Genomic DNA, 17,969 nt, shown 5'->3' on the forward strand with positions numbered 1-17,969 from the left:
TGTTCATCCCAGCCCAGATCAGCCACCTGTGAGGTGGGCAGGGGCTGTGTTCACCCTCTCCCACTGCACAAATTTACTATTTCCATGTGGGTCTCCCTCTGCACAAAAATCTGCAGTTGGCCCAGTGACATCTACAGGGCCCACCTGCTCCCGCTCCTCCTGGGCCAGCTTCTTCATGCGCTGCTGCTGGGTCTCAGCGAGGACCTCAGCGGTCAAGCTGGGACCACAGGTGCTCAAGCTGGTGTCCTTGCTGTCCCCTAGGCATCTCACCAGCACTTGATCCTGGTCACAGGTGCTCTCTGCTGCATATGCCGCCATAGGACATAGGACAAGGAGCAGGCATGGGCAGGAGCTGCACCCTTTGGGGGAGGCACCACCCCTTGGGTTAACTGCACGAGTTGCACCTCTTGGGTTACCTGCACAGGAGTGTCACCAGAATGGAGCAGAGGGGCAGAATCCCCTTGCTCCACTTGCTGGCCATGCTCCTTTTGATGCAGCCCAGGATACAATCGACCTTCTGGGCTTCAAGTACGCATTGCCAGCTCATGTCCAGTCTTTCATCCACCAGTACCCCCAAGTCCTTCTCCTCAGGGCTGCTTTCAATCCCCTCACCCCCCAGCCTGGATTGCTACTGGGGGTTGCCCCAACCCTGGTGCAGGACCTTGCACTTTTCCTTCTTGAATCTCATGAGATTTGTGCAGGCCCAATTCTCGAGCTTGCCCAGGTCTCTCTGGTTGGCATCCTGTCCCTCAGGCATGTCAGCAGCTCCACTCAGCTTGGTCTCATCTGCAAACTTACTGCACATGCACCTGATCCCACTGCCTATATAAATGACGAAGATGTTAAACAGTGCTGGTCACAGAACAGACCCCTGAGGGACACCACTTGTCACTGGTGTCCATCCACACATTGTGCCATTGACCACCACACTTTGGGTGCGACCATCCCACCAGTTCCTCAGCCACCATACAGCCCACCCATCAAATCCATACCTCTCCAATTTAGAGGAGCGATGTTGTGGGGACCATGTCAAAGGCTTTACAGAAGTCCAGATAGATGACATCTGTAGCCCATCCTTTGTCTACTGATGTAGTTACTCCATTGTACAAGGCCACTAAGTTGGTCAGGCAGGACTTCCCCTTGGTGAAGCCATGCTGGCTGTCTCAAATCATATGCCTGCCCCACTTAGTGCAGCTTCTGGGAGGATTTGTTCCTTCTTCCCAGGCACAGAGGTGAGGCCGACAGGTCGGTAGTGCCTGGGGTCCTCCTTCTTACCCTTTTTAAAAATGGGTGCAATGTTTCCCTTTTTCCAGTCACCAGGGATTTCACCTAACTGCCATGACTTCTCAAATAGCATGGAGAGTGACTATTAATATGTCAGCCAATTCCCTCAGGACTCTGGAATGCATCTCGTCAGGTCTCATGGGTTCATGTATGTTCAGGTTTCTCAAGTGGTCATGAACCAGTTCTTCACTTATAGTTGGAGGGACTTTCCTCCCCCAGTCCCTGTCTTGCAGTTCATTCACTCAAGAAGTGTGGGAACAGAGCTTGCCCATGAAGACTGAGGCAAAGAAGTTGCTGAGTACCTCAGCCGGCAGTTTTCACCAGTGCAGCCCCAGCCCTTTTTCTTAATGCAGCTGTTAGATCAATGGCATCCCTTAACTTATATCTCACATCAGCAGTCCCTAGAGGATGTGCCCACATCCCTGGCAGTAGTAAGGACACCAGGACCTTTCACAGGACATAGGCATTGCTTTACCTAAACGCTGTGTCTTCATGAAACATAGGAGGGTAAGGTGTTTGGGTTCTTGTACTGGGGATGCTTGGGCATGCACAGAAGCTCTTGAATGGCTTCTGTGTTTTGGCCTAAACCCTGCTGTGGGTACTGGAGCACTTGGGATTTGAAGGAAGGATGATGCTCTTGCTGTGAGGTGGCTGCTTGTTTGGGTTATGTAGCCTGGAAAGCATTTGTGGTTATATTGAACTATGCTTGTTTGCTGCATCTGAACAGTGTTTGAAATAAGATTATTTCTAAAGTTAGGTGCTGAGGAAGGTTTTGGAAAATGTTACCTGTCATAAAATACAGGGTGTTTTGTATTGGAAGTAGCTATTACCTTCCAGGTAGCAACAGCTATTTTTCCGCAATTACTTACATGGCACTTTCCATTGGCTTTAATCCTGACCCTCAAAAAACAGAGTTTTACCATCTGCCTGATAGCTGAGTTTGGGAAATAAGCTTCTGAAGGAATAGTAGATGTATCATCTGTCCATGTGGGATTATTAAACTGAAACAGCTATGTAGTATTTTGTCAGTTGACTCCCATCTTCAATTTGAAACCCAGACAGCTCAGTTTCTCCATTTACAGCTCTGAATATACTTGGGGAACTAATAAATTGAAATGACAGATGCATAGGGATTACAGGATATCAAATAGTATTTTCTAAATGGGGTAATGACTGCTTTGAAAAAGCATCCTGTTGTAATAATGAAAATTATCTTTTTACATCTTCTGCTTGCTGGTCTGGAATCACCAAAGAGGTAAGAATTTTTCCTGCAGCTAAAGCGCTCGGCAAACCTGCTGTGGAATGTTTGCCAGTGGTTTGCACTCTGAATAACAAATGTAAATAAGCCCCTCAGCATGACACTGGAAATATTTGGTATAACACTTCTTGCTGCTTAGCCTGACTTGAATCTTTCACCTGTCTGAAACCTCACCCTCTAAATTTACGCTAGAAGTTTTCATTGGCAGGAGATTTTAATCTTTGCTGGGCCGTGCTACACTTAGGAACTTAGTAGAATAATACTATTTTTTTTTTTCTTGTTTGATTTCATTCAGAGATTATGCAAATATCCTGTTGTCCTAGCTTTTTCCTACATTAATAAACTTCATTCTTGCTCTTATGCCTCAACTCTATCATGCACTCTTTAGAGGGTCAGATTTTAACCTCAAAGGCTCATTTAGCTCCCAGACCCTGGAGAATAATGAAATGGTTTGCCCTGAAATAGTGGACATGTTGTATTCTCCAACCTTATTCTATTACTCCTCTCTTCGTAAGGATGTTTTTCTGGAGACAATTTCCCCCATAGAGCTATTGCCTCATGATGCCTGTCTGCCCTCTTAAAAGATCTGTTGGCTAATGCAGCTTCAATTTTCTCTTCTGAGTTTCCATCACAGTTGGTATAGCATTATTATGAGAATTCCTGATATCCTGGTCACAGGTTTGGTGTGTGGATGATTTGGCATCTTAATTGTGGGGGTGGAGGCACAGCTGGATGGATAGACTTTTTTCCCTTTTGTTTCTTTCCCTTCCTCTTTACCTTTCTAGACATAAAGACATGTAGCAGCAGTCTTAGCAACATCACCAAAAAGACATCTTTACCACACTTCGGCCCCACTGGTGAACGAGAAATGGCAGCCTATGCCTGTGATGAGTAACGGGTCTTCAGAGGCAGTTATGCTGGAGGGAATAATTCACTCATGGGTCAATTCACTGTGACTTGCTTCTATTGCTGTCCTTAAATTAATCTTTTAACAAATTGGAGAATTGCTATTTTATTGTGCTTGTGGCAAATAGTTTAATTTCTAATTTCAGTATCTCTTCCTCTCTCAAATGGTGCCAGTGTATGGTTGAAGCTGTCTCTACCATTTGGCTTTGTTTAATGCATTCCTGCAGTAAAGCTTTTAAGAGCACAGTATCAATGCATCAGTGGTGGCTGCTCAGACACCTCTATGCATCAGTTTCCTCAGAAACGTGGCACAAAATCTGTGTTATAAAGGCACATGTAACAAATACAGATAAATTCCAGCTCTGCTATAGCAACATATCTTCTTAAACAAGATCCATAGGTGGTTCATGCACTGAAGATTTTAAAATGTCAAACGCAAGTATAAAGAAAGAAGGGATCTGCTTTTTGGAGGGAAGATTATTAATTTCTTGGCTCAGAACATCAGATAAGACTAATTTCTGACACATGATATTTTGGAGGCTTGTACTACAGGAAAGCTTGCATTCCTCAACACCTTCATTCCCTGCAAACATTTAGAACAGCTATTTTCTCCTTCAGATGACAATTTTCATTTCAAGCAGGCTACAAGAGGTCATTTAGCTAATTTATGTGAAGGTGAGGGAGGGTTGGTGGCGCAGATTGAGAAATCAGGGAGACATGCAGCAAATAAGACTGCAAAAATAGTTGATGAAGTGCCATTGCTGTCAGCATTTGCAACTGTAGATTGAGGTGTTCACATCCTAATTTAGCCTCGTGCTTGAGGCACACCATTAACCTCCTGACAGCTAGCAAAGTGCACACACTATGGATCACCTGATCATTTTTTCCACAAAATGTTGATGGTTTAAGTGCTGAAGAAGTGTTAATATTCTCTGGCCACAAGTGTCTGTTCTAATTTTAAACTAAAGTGATTACAGGGAGATATGGGGCTGATGCTATTGAAAGGGACAGTGTGTTGTCTGTGAGATACACACAACATTCCCAGATGTTGTCACACACATCGGCAGCCTGGCTTCTTTCCAAGCTGTGTGTTACAGCAAATTCCAGAAAAATACAAATTCAGAACATGTTATCTTCTATTATTAATTTGCCTGCTTATGCAATGTTATTCCAGGAACTGCACTTGGCCAATGCCAACACTTGGCATGGGTTTTGCTCCAATTCTTGCCCTGCTTTTAGGAAGATTTGAATTATCACGCATAGGGGAGGATTATGGTGTGTGGGATATTTGTTTTTCTGTGACAGTTGTGTTGAATTTGATGTTTGAAAGGTAGCTCCTGTTCTAAACCTTGCATTCATCTTGATATATTGTGGATAGTAGAATCATTTTCTCACGCTGTGCATCAGCAAGGCTTGCACAGGTTCCCCAAAATGTTTTGTTCAAATACATTCAAATCCAGCCAATAAAGTACTTGCAGAAAAGATAGTCTAAATCTTGGGATTTGATGGACAGTCCATGTGAGACCCCATACATGGCTCAGTGAGGCATAATGGAAAAATAGCAGCTCTTTGCTGTGCTGCACCCAGGCAACTATGACAGCACCTTTCTCCCTCCTCAGCTTGTTGCAAATTGAATCCGCAACAGATTTTTGTTTAAAGTGGTCAGAAAAATGTTTCCAGTGGAATTTGCTATATAAGCAGGCTAGCTTCAGCTATTACTGGATTTCCTTGTTCTCCCTTCTGAGATACAGGGATTTGCAGAATACTTTGATCCTGCTGGTATTTCTCCGGGCCAGAAGAAAATACCACCTTGTTCTCATTGCTCTGTCTTGAACTTGCTGGGGTTTGCAGCACCCTTCTGCTGTGGAGGAGGCTTTTTGGAGAGATGCAAGGCAGAACAGTTCTGTTCAGTGCAAAGTCGCACCCTGCTCCTCTGCCAGCCCTTCTCCCTGTGCTAGGGCACGACAGATGTTAGCAAGTGCATAAAAGTTCTCCCCTCCATGAGGTTTGTGATTTTCTTTAAGAAATTGCTGTCTCTAGAAGAAAAAAATTAACTGGTGTGTGCCTTGGATTCCGTCACCTTTGAGTAGTAACTAGTGATCACTAGGAGGGTGAATGAAAATCAAAATATTCAAGCTGGTGGGGTTTTTTTGTTTTTGTTTTTGTTTTTTTTTTTAGCTCATGAGTTGTGTTCGGGTTGGATGCAGCTGCTAAGCTCTTGCTTTTATAGTTTGAGGTCTGCAAGGGAGTCATATCACCCTGCCCTCCTGAAATGATTCACGTGGTAAGTGGGTGAGTCACCCCCAAAGTGGAGAATGCTTGGGTCATCCCTCAACAACTGGCTGTGGTACCATGAGGAGGCGGTCCCTTTCCAGAGTACTGGTGTTACAGTTCACAGGCTGACCTTCTTAGGTGTTTTTTTCAAAAAAACACTGGGAGCCTGTGTATTCCTCCATGTGCTAGAAGCACGGCTACATGCCAGTCCTTGGAACTGGGTATGTAAGTGCATTAGATGAGTGAAAAAGGAGACAAAATCCTTCCACAGAGGAAAGTGACTCTTCGAGAATGACTCAGAAGCTGCCAGGATAATGAAATGACTCTTCCATGGCACAGGGAATTGGGAGATGGTGTTATCGCTGGTTTTCTCTATATTCTTTTTCCCACTATCTCCTTCAGGCTTCTGGGCTGTTAAGGATGCTTGAGAAAAGCAGTCTTGGCTTGCAGCAGTGGCTTTAAATGCAAGATGTGCCTATTTTTATGTTCACAAACTGAAAATACTATCAAGAGATAATTGGCAAGTATATAAGTTAAGGTAGTCAAGAAATACTCTCAGAAATAAGTATTTGTGACTATCTAGGATATTCGCATTCCATCCCTTGAAATGCTGCTGCACTTGAAGTCGTAGCCTCAAGTCTGTCTGAGGTATGCAATTCCTGCAAAAGCTCTGTGTTCAGTGCAAGTTTGATGCAGCTGTACTTAAAAGACAGTTCATTGCTGAGGGGGTTAGACTAGGTTATGTATAGATGTGTACAAAACCAGTTCCAGAACGACAGCTTTTCCTTTACTAAAAAAGGTAAAGCATACTGTTAAATACCAATGCATTGAAAAGGTTTTCTCATCAGACCTCTGTATGGTGATAATTACCCACTATAATGTGCTACTCGTTTTTTTAACAGACTTAAATAGTTCCACATTATGAAACAATAGGTGCCCACACAAAGCAGTGCTTTGTCTCTACTAGCCAAAGATAGCAATTCCTCTTCCTCCCTGTGTTGGAAAGATTAATTCTAGTTTGCTTTCCAGCATTTTTTTGGGGGGGTATGTGTATTGCTTTGTAGTGATTTGTTTGGCTCTGTGCAATTCTAAACCTGGCTCTAGCTGCCCCTGTTGCATACTTCTCTGGCCAAATTACATGGGCACTGGCAGAATATGATGGGAGACTTGTCCTGAGCTTAGAGGGTCCTGCTTCCAGCCCTGCAAGGGTGCTGCTGGTGGAAGTTAATTGAAACTCTGAAGGCAGAAAGCCAAACAGAACCTTGTGGGGTCATGGTGAGAAAAGTCCTTACGCTTTTCTGACTGTTGTGGGCTTCTGCAAGTGTATCGTGAAACCTGTCTTTGTTTTCAATCCTGCAGTCTCCAGGCTTGCACTAGAGTCTGCAATTCCTTTCTTCTCTCCTGGAGAGGCACGGAGAGCTCACTGCTTGCCTAAACAGCCCTGCATGTGTTTCCTCAGAGCTAGTAGCTCCTTGAGCAAGAGAGACCAAACTTTTCTTGCAGCCCAGTTTAGGAGTGATGATCAGCTAATAGGACCAAAAGGGATTTGAGGGCAGACTTGAAGCAACAACTCAAGGTCGGTGACAGGAAACCTTCTGTTAGAGTAACAGAATCATTTTGGTTGGAAGAGACCCTTAAGTCCAACCATAACCTAACTCTAGCACTAAGCCATGTCCCTAAGAATCTCATCTACACATCTGTTAAGCCCCTCCAGGGATGGTGACTCTACCACTGCCTGGAAAGCCTGTTCCAATGCCCAACAACCCTTTCTGAGAAAAATTTTTTTCCTAATATCCAATCTGAACCTTCCCTGATGTGACTTGAGGCTATTTCCTCTCATCCATTTTTCATGTTGATGTAGTAAGGACTTAAGAAGTTCATGTTTTCATTAGAAGACATTAATATGTTTGAAAACACCAGTGTGACTCCTCATGTGACAGTGAGTCACTGAATCCTGGGTGCTCTGATGGGACAGTGGCTGCCACATACTGCAACATTGCAAAATGACAGTCTTAGTGTAAATGGGAATAGGGTCTAAAATGTTCATCTCTGATTATTGCCATATAGGTCAAAACTATCTGTATTCTATAAACATGGCATTCAAGGGATCACTTACTTGCTATAGAATGTAATGTTAGTAAAAAATTAAGTGGAAGCTTTTTTCCAGTAGTTTTATGTGGGATAAATGTTTCTCTCCTCTTCCCAGTATTACCAGCTTTCTAGGTGGACAGATAAAAGCAGATAACTTCTGGACTAGCTTGGTGTTTCTGGGCCAGCCATTCACCGAAGAGAGACTTGCAATGAACACCTCTAGGTAAGCCTGGGGTTGAGTTCTGTCCTAGGGGATGCTATGAGCTGCCAACACAGCCAGAGAGAAACACTGAAATGGCAACAGAATTTACTTTACACATGGGGAGGCAGCACCACCCAAATGGTAAAGGGAGCAGAAATCCTCCCTGGCACCAAACAAGCAGGAAGACCCAAGTTTCAAAAGAGAATGGTTTTCCCCTGGCTGCTGGGTCCTTGTGAATGCAGGAAGCACTGTGGGTCTACTCTACCTCTTTACAAAGAATGGTACCATTCCTATTGTGTCATAAAATTTGCTTTAATCTTCAGCCAGCTGATGTTGTTAAACAATACTTATTCCAGAACTTACTCACTAACATATTCCTTTGAGGTATTTCAGCTTTTAGGATGTGCTTGTATTGATTGTGAGGCTCTGCTTTCTACTAGAGACTGATTGTCTTTCCTTATTGAGTTAACTTAGTTTTTCCTACTGGCTTTGCCTTTGCAAAATAATTCATAAAATTTCTTTCTAATCAGCAATCTAGTCTGTAGAGCCCCTTACACTTTTCTGAGTAGATGAAGAGCTTCCTTGTCCAGTGATGTGGGATGTTCTGTGTTTAATGTAACATGAGGTACAGAAACTGCTCCCTGTGCATTGCTAGTAACAATGTGTGTAGGGGATGTGGCAGTACACCTAATGGGAGAGATGACTGGCAAGCATGTAAGATGGGGGAAGATTCATGAAAAAACACAGCTCCTATGAAGCATGCCCATGGCTCAGATTGTGGCCTAGAACAGAAGGTTTCTGTCAATATTTCCCAGTGGATAAACTGATCCTTTCTGAGAAAAAAAAATAATTAAGATCTACATTTTTCTAACATGCTATATGTTTCTGTTCCAATTTCTTTATATTCAGTGACTTTATTATACTTCTAGTTGCTCTGCTTTTGTGGAACACCTTCAGAGGTGTTTACCAAGGAGGTGGTGTCAGGAATTCCTGAGGCTGTAGTATGTCAGGTAATGGTTTCTATAGTGATTTTTGAACCGCAGTCCAGAATGCTGCTTCTGATCATGTAGGGAATTGGAAACTTAAATGAGTTTAGCAGAAAATAAATATTGTTAGTCTTTTGTGCAGCATGGTTTGTTAGATTTCGCTGCGTTGATAATCTCATAAATCCATAGGACTAATGGGGGCTAGTGTTAGTCCCCATTAATTTGTCTGTGCATCACTGTGTTGTCTATTGATAAGGATCGTGGCTGAAAACTTCGTGGCAAAACTAGTTCATCCAGCCACAGGAGATGACACATTCAGTATAGGGGGAACTGCGATTTACATATCAATGACAAGCCAATGAGCCACAGATCAGGCCAGCTAACCGATACTGGAGGTGGAGGATGTGCTGGAGGGCACCTAGTCCCATCTTCTGATATTCCCAACTTGGCACACAAAGGGAAAAAGCTGAGACCCTCTAACATGGCCTGAGACTTGTCAAGACTTGTCAATCTTTTGCAATCACCCCTTCCTCCCATATTTCTGCATGGCACAAAGGGGAAAAGCTGAGACCCTTCAACGTGGCCTGGGACTTGTCGAGACTTGTCAGTCTTTCGCAATCAGCCCTTACCCTCCGAGACTTTTCTCTACTCGGAGAGCTACAAAGAAGCTCACCTAAAACAGCACTAGTAGGGAATCCACCATGCTGAGGACCCTCAGACCACCAGCCTCGCTGAGGGAATCCACCACCTTGAGGACCCTCAGCCCACCAGCCTCATCACGGGAACTAGACCAGACATCAGAGGACGCTGTACTCCAGAACTACAAACCCCAGCATCCTCACCATGGGACACTGGAGGCCATACATCATCGTACAAGTCCTGTCATCCACGCTGTGAAGCCGTAAGAGTGTCTGAATCCCTTACCCTTTTCTTTCTTCTTTCCTTTCTCTCTGCTCTTTCCTTCTCTCCTTTTTTCTATATCCCTATTTCTTTGTCTCTCCTTCCATGATATATTACTATTTCTCTCTCTCTTAGTTTTCCTTCCCCCTCTACCACTTTCTTTCTTTCTTTTCCTTTTCAATATGTAAGTGTAACATTATCTTAAGCTCTGCTGTTGGATTCTTGTTAAGTCTTGTATTATAGCTACTAATGGTTGCCAATACATCACTCGTAGTAGGACTTTCACTGTTAATGTATTGATAAGTTCTGTGATATCACAAAATACTTTTGCCAAGCCACTATTCGCTGTAACTAATATTCCAACACGTACTTTTAGTAAAACTGATAATTGAATTGGACCCCTGGAGTGATTGTCTGTCATTCATTTCACAAAACCATGCAGAATTAACCCAGAGTTAACTCACACCTGGTCTCATCTGTTAAGTCAGGGCGCGTGTTGCATTTAGAGTTAACTCATCCCTCATACCATCTGTTGGGACAGGACACACTGTTTAATTAAGAAAGGGTCTCTCCAGCTTGCTCTGCCACTGCTGGGCAGCACTACCTCCCTCAGGCCTTCCGGGTCTCACACTAAGAGGCAGTGCAGAAAGATGGCTTCCTTAAAACAATATTCTCCAAACTACATGGCACAAACTACTTTGTATGCTGCTATATGCTGATATACATGCATGCCAGATACAGGCATGTATGTATTTATATAAACGTATTGCCCTGGTTTTGATGACCTGAATCATCTCTCAATGCCAAAAGCCATTTCCGTGACACTTTACAAGATAATGCTTACTTCCTTTCCTTCACCAATCACCATGTTTCTTTTAACATACTTGCAAGCCTGCAGCTACAAGTTGTTATTTTCCTTAAATGTTAATTTATGACTTTCACCTATTTGAGCTATTGATTAATTACTTGTTAGAATAACACTCACTAGTCCCAGGTAAGGCAAGGCCCCACTGAGACAACTACTGTGCAAATGCATAGTAAAAATCCCTGCTTTTTAGAGTTTACAATATAAACTATATCCCTTTGATCAGCAATGCATGATGGACTGCTGTGCCAATCTTGGTCCCTTCTGAAGCTGTCAGGTTTTTAATTTATCTTCTATTTAATCCTGTAAATTGCAGAATGGAAGCCTAGATGGACAAGGTCGCTGAGGTGGGAGGAAGGAGAAAAGCACAATGGAAATAAGAGCATCAAAAATGACGGAATAGTTTCTATATCTGAGCAATGACTAAAATAATTATGGCAAAATGACTGGAGATATGACAGGCTCATAGCTGTGAATGATATGGTGAATGGAAATATGGGTAGGATATTGCCTCTTCTAGCACAAGAGCTACAAGGCATCGATATAGGTGTGCAGGATGGATTAAAGTAGTTAATCTGTCACGCAACAGGTAGTTACACTCTTGGTGCAGGATATTACACGTACTAAAAGCTTACGGGCTTGAAGTATGGCCAGACAAATTAATGAAATAAAAAGACATTGCAGGTTATTAGACAGAGCAGCTTCCTCTGTCACAGGACCAATAGGAAACAACTTTCCAGCGGGCCTGGAAGTAGCAACTTTTCTCTTCAGGTTAACCCCTTATGTTCCCAGATAACAATTTCTGGCCACTGACTGCCGTGGGACATTAGTCCTTGCTGTGACTTGGTAAATCTTGGTCTTACCCTTCTGTGATTTTTTTACTTGGCATCATCTTGGGAAGCCTCGTCTGGTGACTTACTGGTACCCACTAGACTTTGTTACTCTTAAATTTGCCAAAAATTCTTTCCCCATGTGAACATATACTGGCTGTTGTTACCCTTTCCCCAAGACCACACTTGGTTATTTCTGCACACAAGAGTAATTGCTTTTCCTTGGGTAGCTTGTCATGACCAAACTCTTGAACAGTAAATGGGCATGTTCCTATTGTGCCAACCAGCTGGATCTGTTCCCTCAGCTGTTACCTACAGCTACCTCCTGTTGGTCCTCCTGGTGTCTACCAGCTGCTGTTTCTCTTCTACTGAAGCCAAAATAACCAAGTCAAATGTCTAAGAAGCTGTATATAACAAGACTGGAATCAAATAAATGAATCTGAGAGAAGGCTAAAAGCAGGTGTAGAAATAAATCCCAGTTACGCACAAACATGGAGATAACTTTGGCAACGGATGGTTTATAGTAGTAGGGGCATTAAGGCCATAGGAGGCCAGAACAAAGGAAGCATGTTGGATGTAAGATGCATTCACAGCTGGTCTCTTTTAGACCAACTGACATAAAATAAAGGGGTGCATGCAGCCTTCATTCCCAGGGCAAGAAGCCAGATATTTGGATGCCTCTGTCAAAGGGGAGGCCACCTCAGTTGACATAGCAATCCTATGAAGTCCTCTACCCATTATGCTCCTCTTCCATGGGTCCCAGGCATGAACAGCAGCAGCTTGGAGTGTCCTGCCTTGCTAGCAGAGGCAACAGGATCAGTACCAAGCTAGTGGTGCAGCAGGAAAGGCAGTACAAGCAGATGGTGTTTACTAAACCTTAAAACATCCAAGTTGCTACCCTAGTATTTCTGTGCAAGAATCGCAGCTGTATGCACAGAGGCAAAGGGTTGGGTTTGAAAAGACCAGTAGAGCATGTGTGTGGGAAATAAGACAGGACCTATAGAAACTATGGAAAGCTCATCCTTCTGGAGGAACATTGGCAGACCAAAGCGCTAAACATGGGGTTTGCATGTAAGCACTTATTTCTGAGGCTCACGGCCTATGATATTTGGGCCCCAACCATGGGGACTACTTTCTGTACAATACACTCCATAGGTGCGAGGCTCTTGGTTTGTGGGATTGGCTTGCAATCCATCTTTCTTCTGCTTCAGCTGCCCATAGGTTTCCCCCAGTTCAGAAGGGAAATTTATCCCCTATTGAGCTGTGTTTTCATATATGGACCTGCCACCTGGACTTGCATTTGTTTCTGAATCCACGTATTTTTGATGAGTTATCACTGTCTTTGCACAAGGCATGGGTGTGGAGAGTTACATAGAAATCAGATAACCCAAAGAAAGCTGCAGGAATATAAGTAGTACAAACACTTTTCATGATGGAAATGTCTGTACAGTGCATTAAAGTATATTCTGCATACTGTATATCTTTTCCTCTTTGAGACCCAATGGGTAACTTTGAGCAACAGTACCTGCAGAGACAACATAATCATCACAGCTGTCTGTAAAGCCTATATTAATGTGTCTTGAAAGAGTGATTAATGGGTTTTGACATCATCGCATTTTGTATTTAATCACATTACACATCTGTTAGGAATGGTGCGCTCCTAACATTTGCAGTCAGAACCCATGATCTGCATCCAGATCATCAATTTGGCAGAAGCATAACACATGGTCTGTGGCAGGCCTTTGACAAGTTAAAGCTGTGTGCTGTCCATTGTGTTTTTAAAACGGGGTCTGTTCACCTGTGTGTCTCCTATATATGTGTATGAACACTCACTGTCTCCTTTCCTGGTGAAAATCCCATGGTGCCAAAGCATACAGCCTGAAGACAAACTAAACCAAGTATTTTACTGAAGGGGAAGGTGGGTTTGAGCTGGTGTCAGTACGCATGCCTCAGCATACGTGTTCCTAAAGCTTCCTTGGCTCCCAGTTCTGCCAGGTGCTTCTTGTGTGATCTCTGTCAAGTTGCCTTCAGACTAGTTTTAAGGGCTTGCCCTGTTTTTCTCTAGACCTCATGTTCATCTCTAATTTGGTTGGTAGTGCTTTCCTACGTTGCAGGGCTCTGTGAGAATAGAGACAACATCGCGTACTACACTGGTAGAGGTTTATCTGTACAATAGAATACAAAGGCTTATGATTTGAAGATGATGTTACACATATTTGAACAGCACTTGAAATGTATAGGAGTCTCTGCCTGGAAATACATGGAACTAAATCGATGCACTTCAGCTAAAGGCTGTCCCAACATACCTTTCAGAACAATTCTGCTTTGAGTTCTTTCTGAAAAGAAACTGTATAAGTAATGTCTATGTTACCATTTTTTCTTTGTTTTGCCTCAACCATCGAAACACTTCTCAAATAGGACCTGAACATAGTATCACAAATACACAGAGGCCAAGAATTTTTAAAAAATTTAATTTTGAGTGTCATCCTTCTTTGGTACATAAAACACAAAGGACCTCTCCAAAAGCTGATGGGTTTTCGTTCCTGGGATCTCCTGCTGTGCTGTGGCTGTGTATGGAACAGTCCTTGCTGGGCAGCAACTGGCAGGGAGAGGTGGTGGAGCTGAAAACAGGGTGCACAGCACAGTGCACACTGAGGTTTGCATTTTCCCAGGCTCCTGACACCAAGCAGCCCTGCTTGAGAGTGGGCTGGTAGTGTAGTGGGGGATAATCTGATCTCTGGAGTAAAGTGAGTTATTGGTGGCACCACACACTGAAGAGCAATCATAGCTCTGAGCAGCTCCATTCTCTTATCTTTGCAGATATGTCTCAGGGCTTAAAAGCAGACTATAGAGGTGAGCGTGAGCAGGAGCAAAGTCTGAGCAGGAGCAAAGTGTGAGCCTTTAGCATACGCTTACATACCATCTCCCTAAAATTTGTTGGACTGTCACCATTGCTAAGAGAGTGTTACTTCTCTGCTACTCTACAGAACCCCCTGGGGGATCTGGGAGCAGGGCTTGCAAGTGATCTGCAGCTTTCATGGGGATGATTTCTAGTTTCACCTCACTCACTCACTCACTCACTCACTCACTCATTTCTTCATATCAGTGATTTCATGATGTGCAGGGTCTTAAGAAACAAGTAATCTTATTTGCTCTGTGAATCTTTAAAATGAAGGATTATTGTGTTTTAAATAAACAATAAGTAGTTAAAAGACATTCCAGGAAAACAACCAAAAAACCCAAAACAAAACAAAAAACCCAAACAAAACAAAACAAAACCACAAACAAACAACAAACCAAAACCGAAACAAACAAAAACCAACCAGCCAACCTAAAACCCAAAATGAACCCAAATAACAGCCTATAAATCCCTTGTTGTGACTATTGTGAAAACAAGTATGTTATTGGACCAGCCTATGTCATCTCTCAGTGTCTATTTGCTTTCAAAAGAGTCAAAATATGTCCAAATGTCCATGAATATATGCAGGAAGCTGCTTTGATGGAGGAATAATTAGACAGTGGTACAACAAAATTATATTGGTGATTGATAATTGAGTTAGATGAATCATCAGTCTCATTATCAGGGGAAGGGGACGAGAATCTCTTGTTCAACAAAATCTCCAAAATGGTCTGTTTCAGTCATTTGTTGTACACCTTTTTGTTTTGCAGTGAGGTTGGAGCCCTGTTGTGGAAGATCCTGTCTTCATCCAGTGTGGAAAAATGGCCCGTTCTGGATAAAACTAGGGGAAAAAGACAAAAAACAAAAACAAAACCAAAAAACCCTGAGGCACTGCTGAAGAAAGAAGCAGGATGAGACTTTGTTTCAGAGCAACCATCCCTATTCAGAAAAGCATGTCAATACCCATGTACATACTCTCCTGAGCAAGGTACAATGTAAGCACTAACAGAAATGGTTTCTTAACTCAAGGCTTCTCTGGTAGTTTCTCAGAGGTGTTGGGGGGGTAAATTTTGGTGTGGCTGGACTGTTTCCATCTTGTTAGAGGATGTTGCCTTGCATATAATGAATAAGCTGAGGAAAATCGTGGAGAAGAGAATAGAGCTTGACTGTATTTGGATCCGAGTATGGCACTGTCCTAAAGAGTCAGAAAAGATTCCAGGTAAACCTTTGTTTAGTGAACACTGTTGGCTGGGAAACCATTCCTTGTTGTTTGGCATTTTGTTTGCCAGCAGGGAAATCTCTCTGTGAGCCAGCCTGAATTTCACCAGGTCACTTCTGGAACCTAGCATGGGTAGTGTGCCTGGAGGACTTTCAGTATATCCCTTACATGCTGTGAATGAGAACTGCAGCTGGATTTATTTTCCCAGAGGACCACATATCTCTGCTGAAGGATTCTGAAGTGCTCACAACTTTTAAAACAGGCAGGGGAAAAACATAACTGCAAAGGCTTGCTGAATGTAGAAGCCTGAGGGCCAATAGAAAAACTGGTGCAGGGCTTCAGTAGCTGTGCTTCATCCATTAACCTCTGGACTGAGTTTGCCACGGGGCATCATTAGAAGCAAAAGCATTGTGCCTTAGACACAAAGACCTCCCTGGTTGCCTGCCCTGCAGTCTCCCAACACCTTCTCAGAGAGTAAATTTGCTCCAGATTTTCCAAAGTTTCTGGAAAGGGAAGTTTCTAAATCAGTACATAGCCCATCAGATTGGGACTTTGGTGAGATATTTGACTTAAACTCAGTGTACAGGCATATGAATGTGTGCAGGTCTCTTAATCTATGCCTATCAGAGCTAGATGGTCATATCATAGAAAATATTTTAAGCCAAGTGTCAAAGATTATACCTACAAAGACATGTTTGTGCTCATTCTGAAATGAGCATTTGTCATGTCCCCGACTCTGGCAGTGCTGGTGTGGTATTAAATACAACTGAGAGCAGTTTTAGACTGTGAGTTGCAGTGTTGTGCAGTGTATTGTGTTTAAACATCTTACCTGTTTTCCCTATTAGCCTGGCTCCCTCAGGATTCAGTCTAACATTGCAAACAGCTTTAAATGTTACAAGCTATTTTACGACTAACGCCTTGTCTGACAAATGAATGTCTTGCTGTGCTGCTTACATCCAGTCACCAAACTCAAATGTAACTTCAGAACAGCTCTAGTCTAAGACATCGGGTGTGCAATGCAGAGTCCTGGCATGGGGATAAGTGTAAATATCCCGTATGCTCAGAAATAGTAGTAAATTACCTCTGGCATTGGGAAGCAACTACTGTCATGTCCATTAGAACAAACCATGGTCTTTATTCCTGCAATGTCCTGTGGTGCTGCTACAGTAAACTACTATGAAGAAATGGACTTTTGTTGCTGGGGTTTTGTATGAACATGCATTTGAGAATCACATTTTTATATTTAAAATGTATTTGACACAGACAGAACTTTGGCAACTGCACTCAGTTCAGACTCCAACATCCAAAGGCAGAAGATAGTCTTCTGTTTTAGAAGTCACACCCTGCTGTTGCTGCTCCATACTGACCTCACTGTTTTTGATTTACTGTACTGGGAATGTAAAATACCCGTGGTTCTACCTTAGCACCTGCCATTCACAGAAGGATGAAATCACTGGTATTACAGTTCATGATTCAGACACCCAAAACCTCCTACAGAATTGCTCTAAACTGAGGAGGCTAAAAAAGCATGATTATTTTTCTTAAGCACTTGGCTACTAAGTAAAAGATGTTTCTGTCTTTGGCTGCATAAAGAAAAGCTCAGTGCTACAGGTACATGTAGCTATACTCATAATGCTACACTCATAAACCAGGGTTGTTGTGATTATGTGACTTAAGATGCAGTTGCAAAGACTTCTGGATTTGTATTTACTAGGTGGCTCAGATGTAATGCTGGCTCATATATAAAACTCAAGTCTAGATCCAGCACTTAAAGCATCAGTACTCATAACCAGTGGTGCTCTGTGTCAGGCTGTGACAGGACAGGCTTGGTGTTCATCTCTTCAGCAAAATCTGCTTCTGAGATGTCTGAAAGCCATGAATACTCTCTGGACGCTGCATTGTTTGTAAGCAATATGGGCCATGTGTTAGTTTTAATTTCTGTGCTCCATGGGTTTCACAGTGTGATGTCTATTTACCAGGAGACCTTAATTAGTATTGTGATTTCACTAAATTAGTCCTTATGTCTATTTTAGTGAAAACTGAACCAGTTAGAAAATAAAAAAAGCAATCATCTCAGCCACTAGATGATACGGGTAAGCCACCAAAAATGGCTTGTTTTGTGCAACAAGATACTATGCTCATGAAAATGCTATGGAATAAAATGCTATGCTAAGGAATTGTACAAAGCTGGTGACAGCTGCCAAGCCTCCCAGATAATGCTGGCCATCCTTGTGTCCTGCCTACAGACCACAGAT

This window comes from Nesoenas mayeri, assembly GCF_963082525.1.
Source record: "Nesoenas mayeri genome assembly, chromosome: 4".
Classification (NCBI taxonomy): Eukaryota; Metazoa; Chordata; class Aves; order Columbiformes; family Columbidae; genus Nesoenas; species Nesoenas mayeri.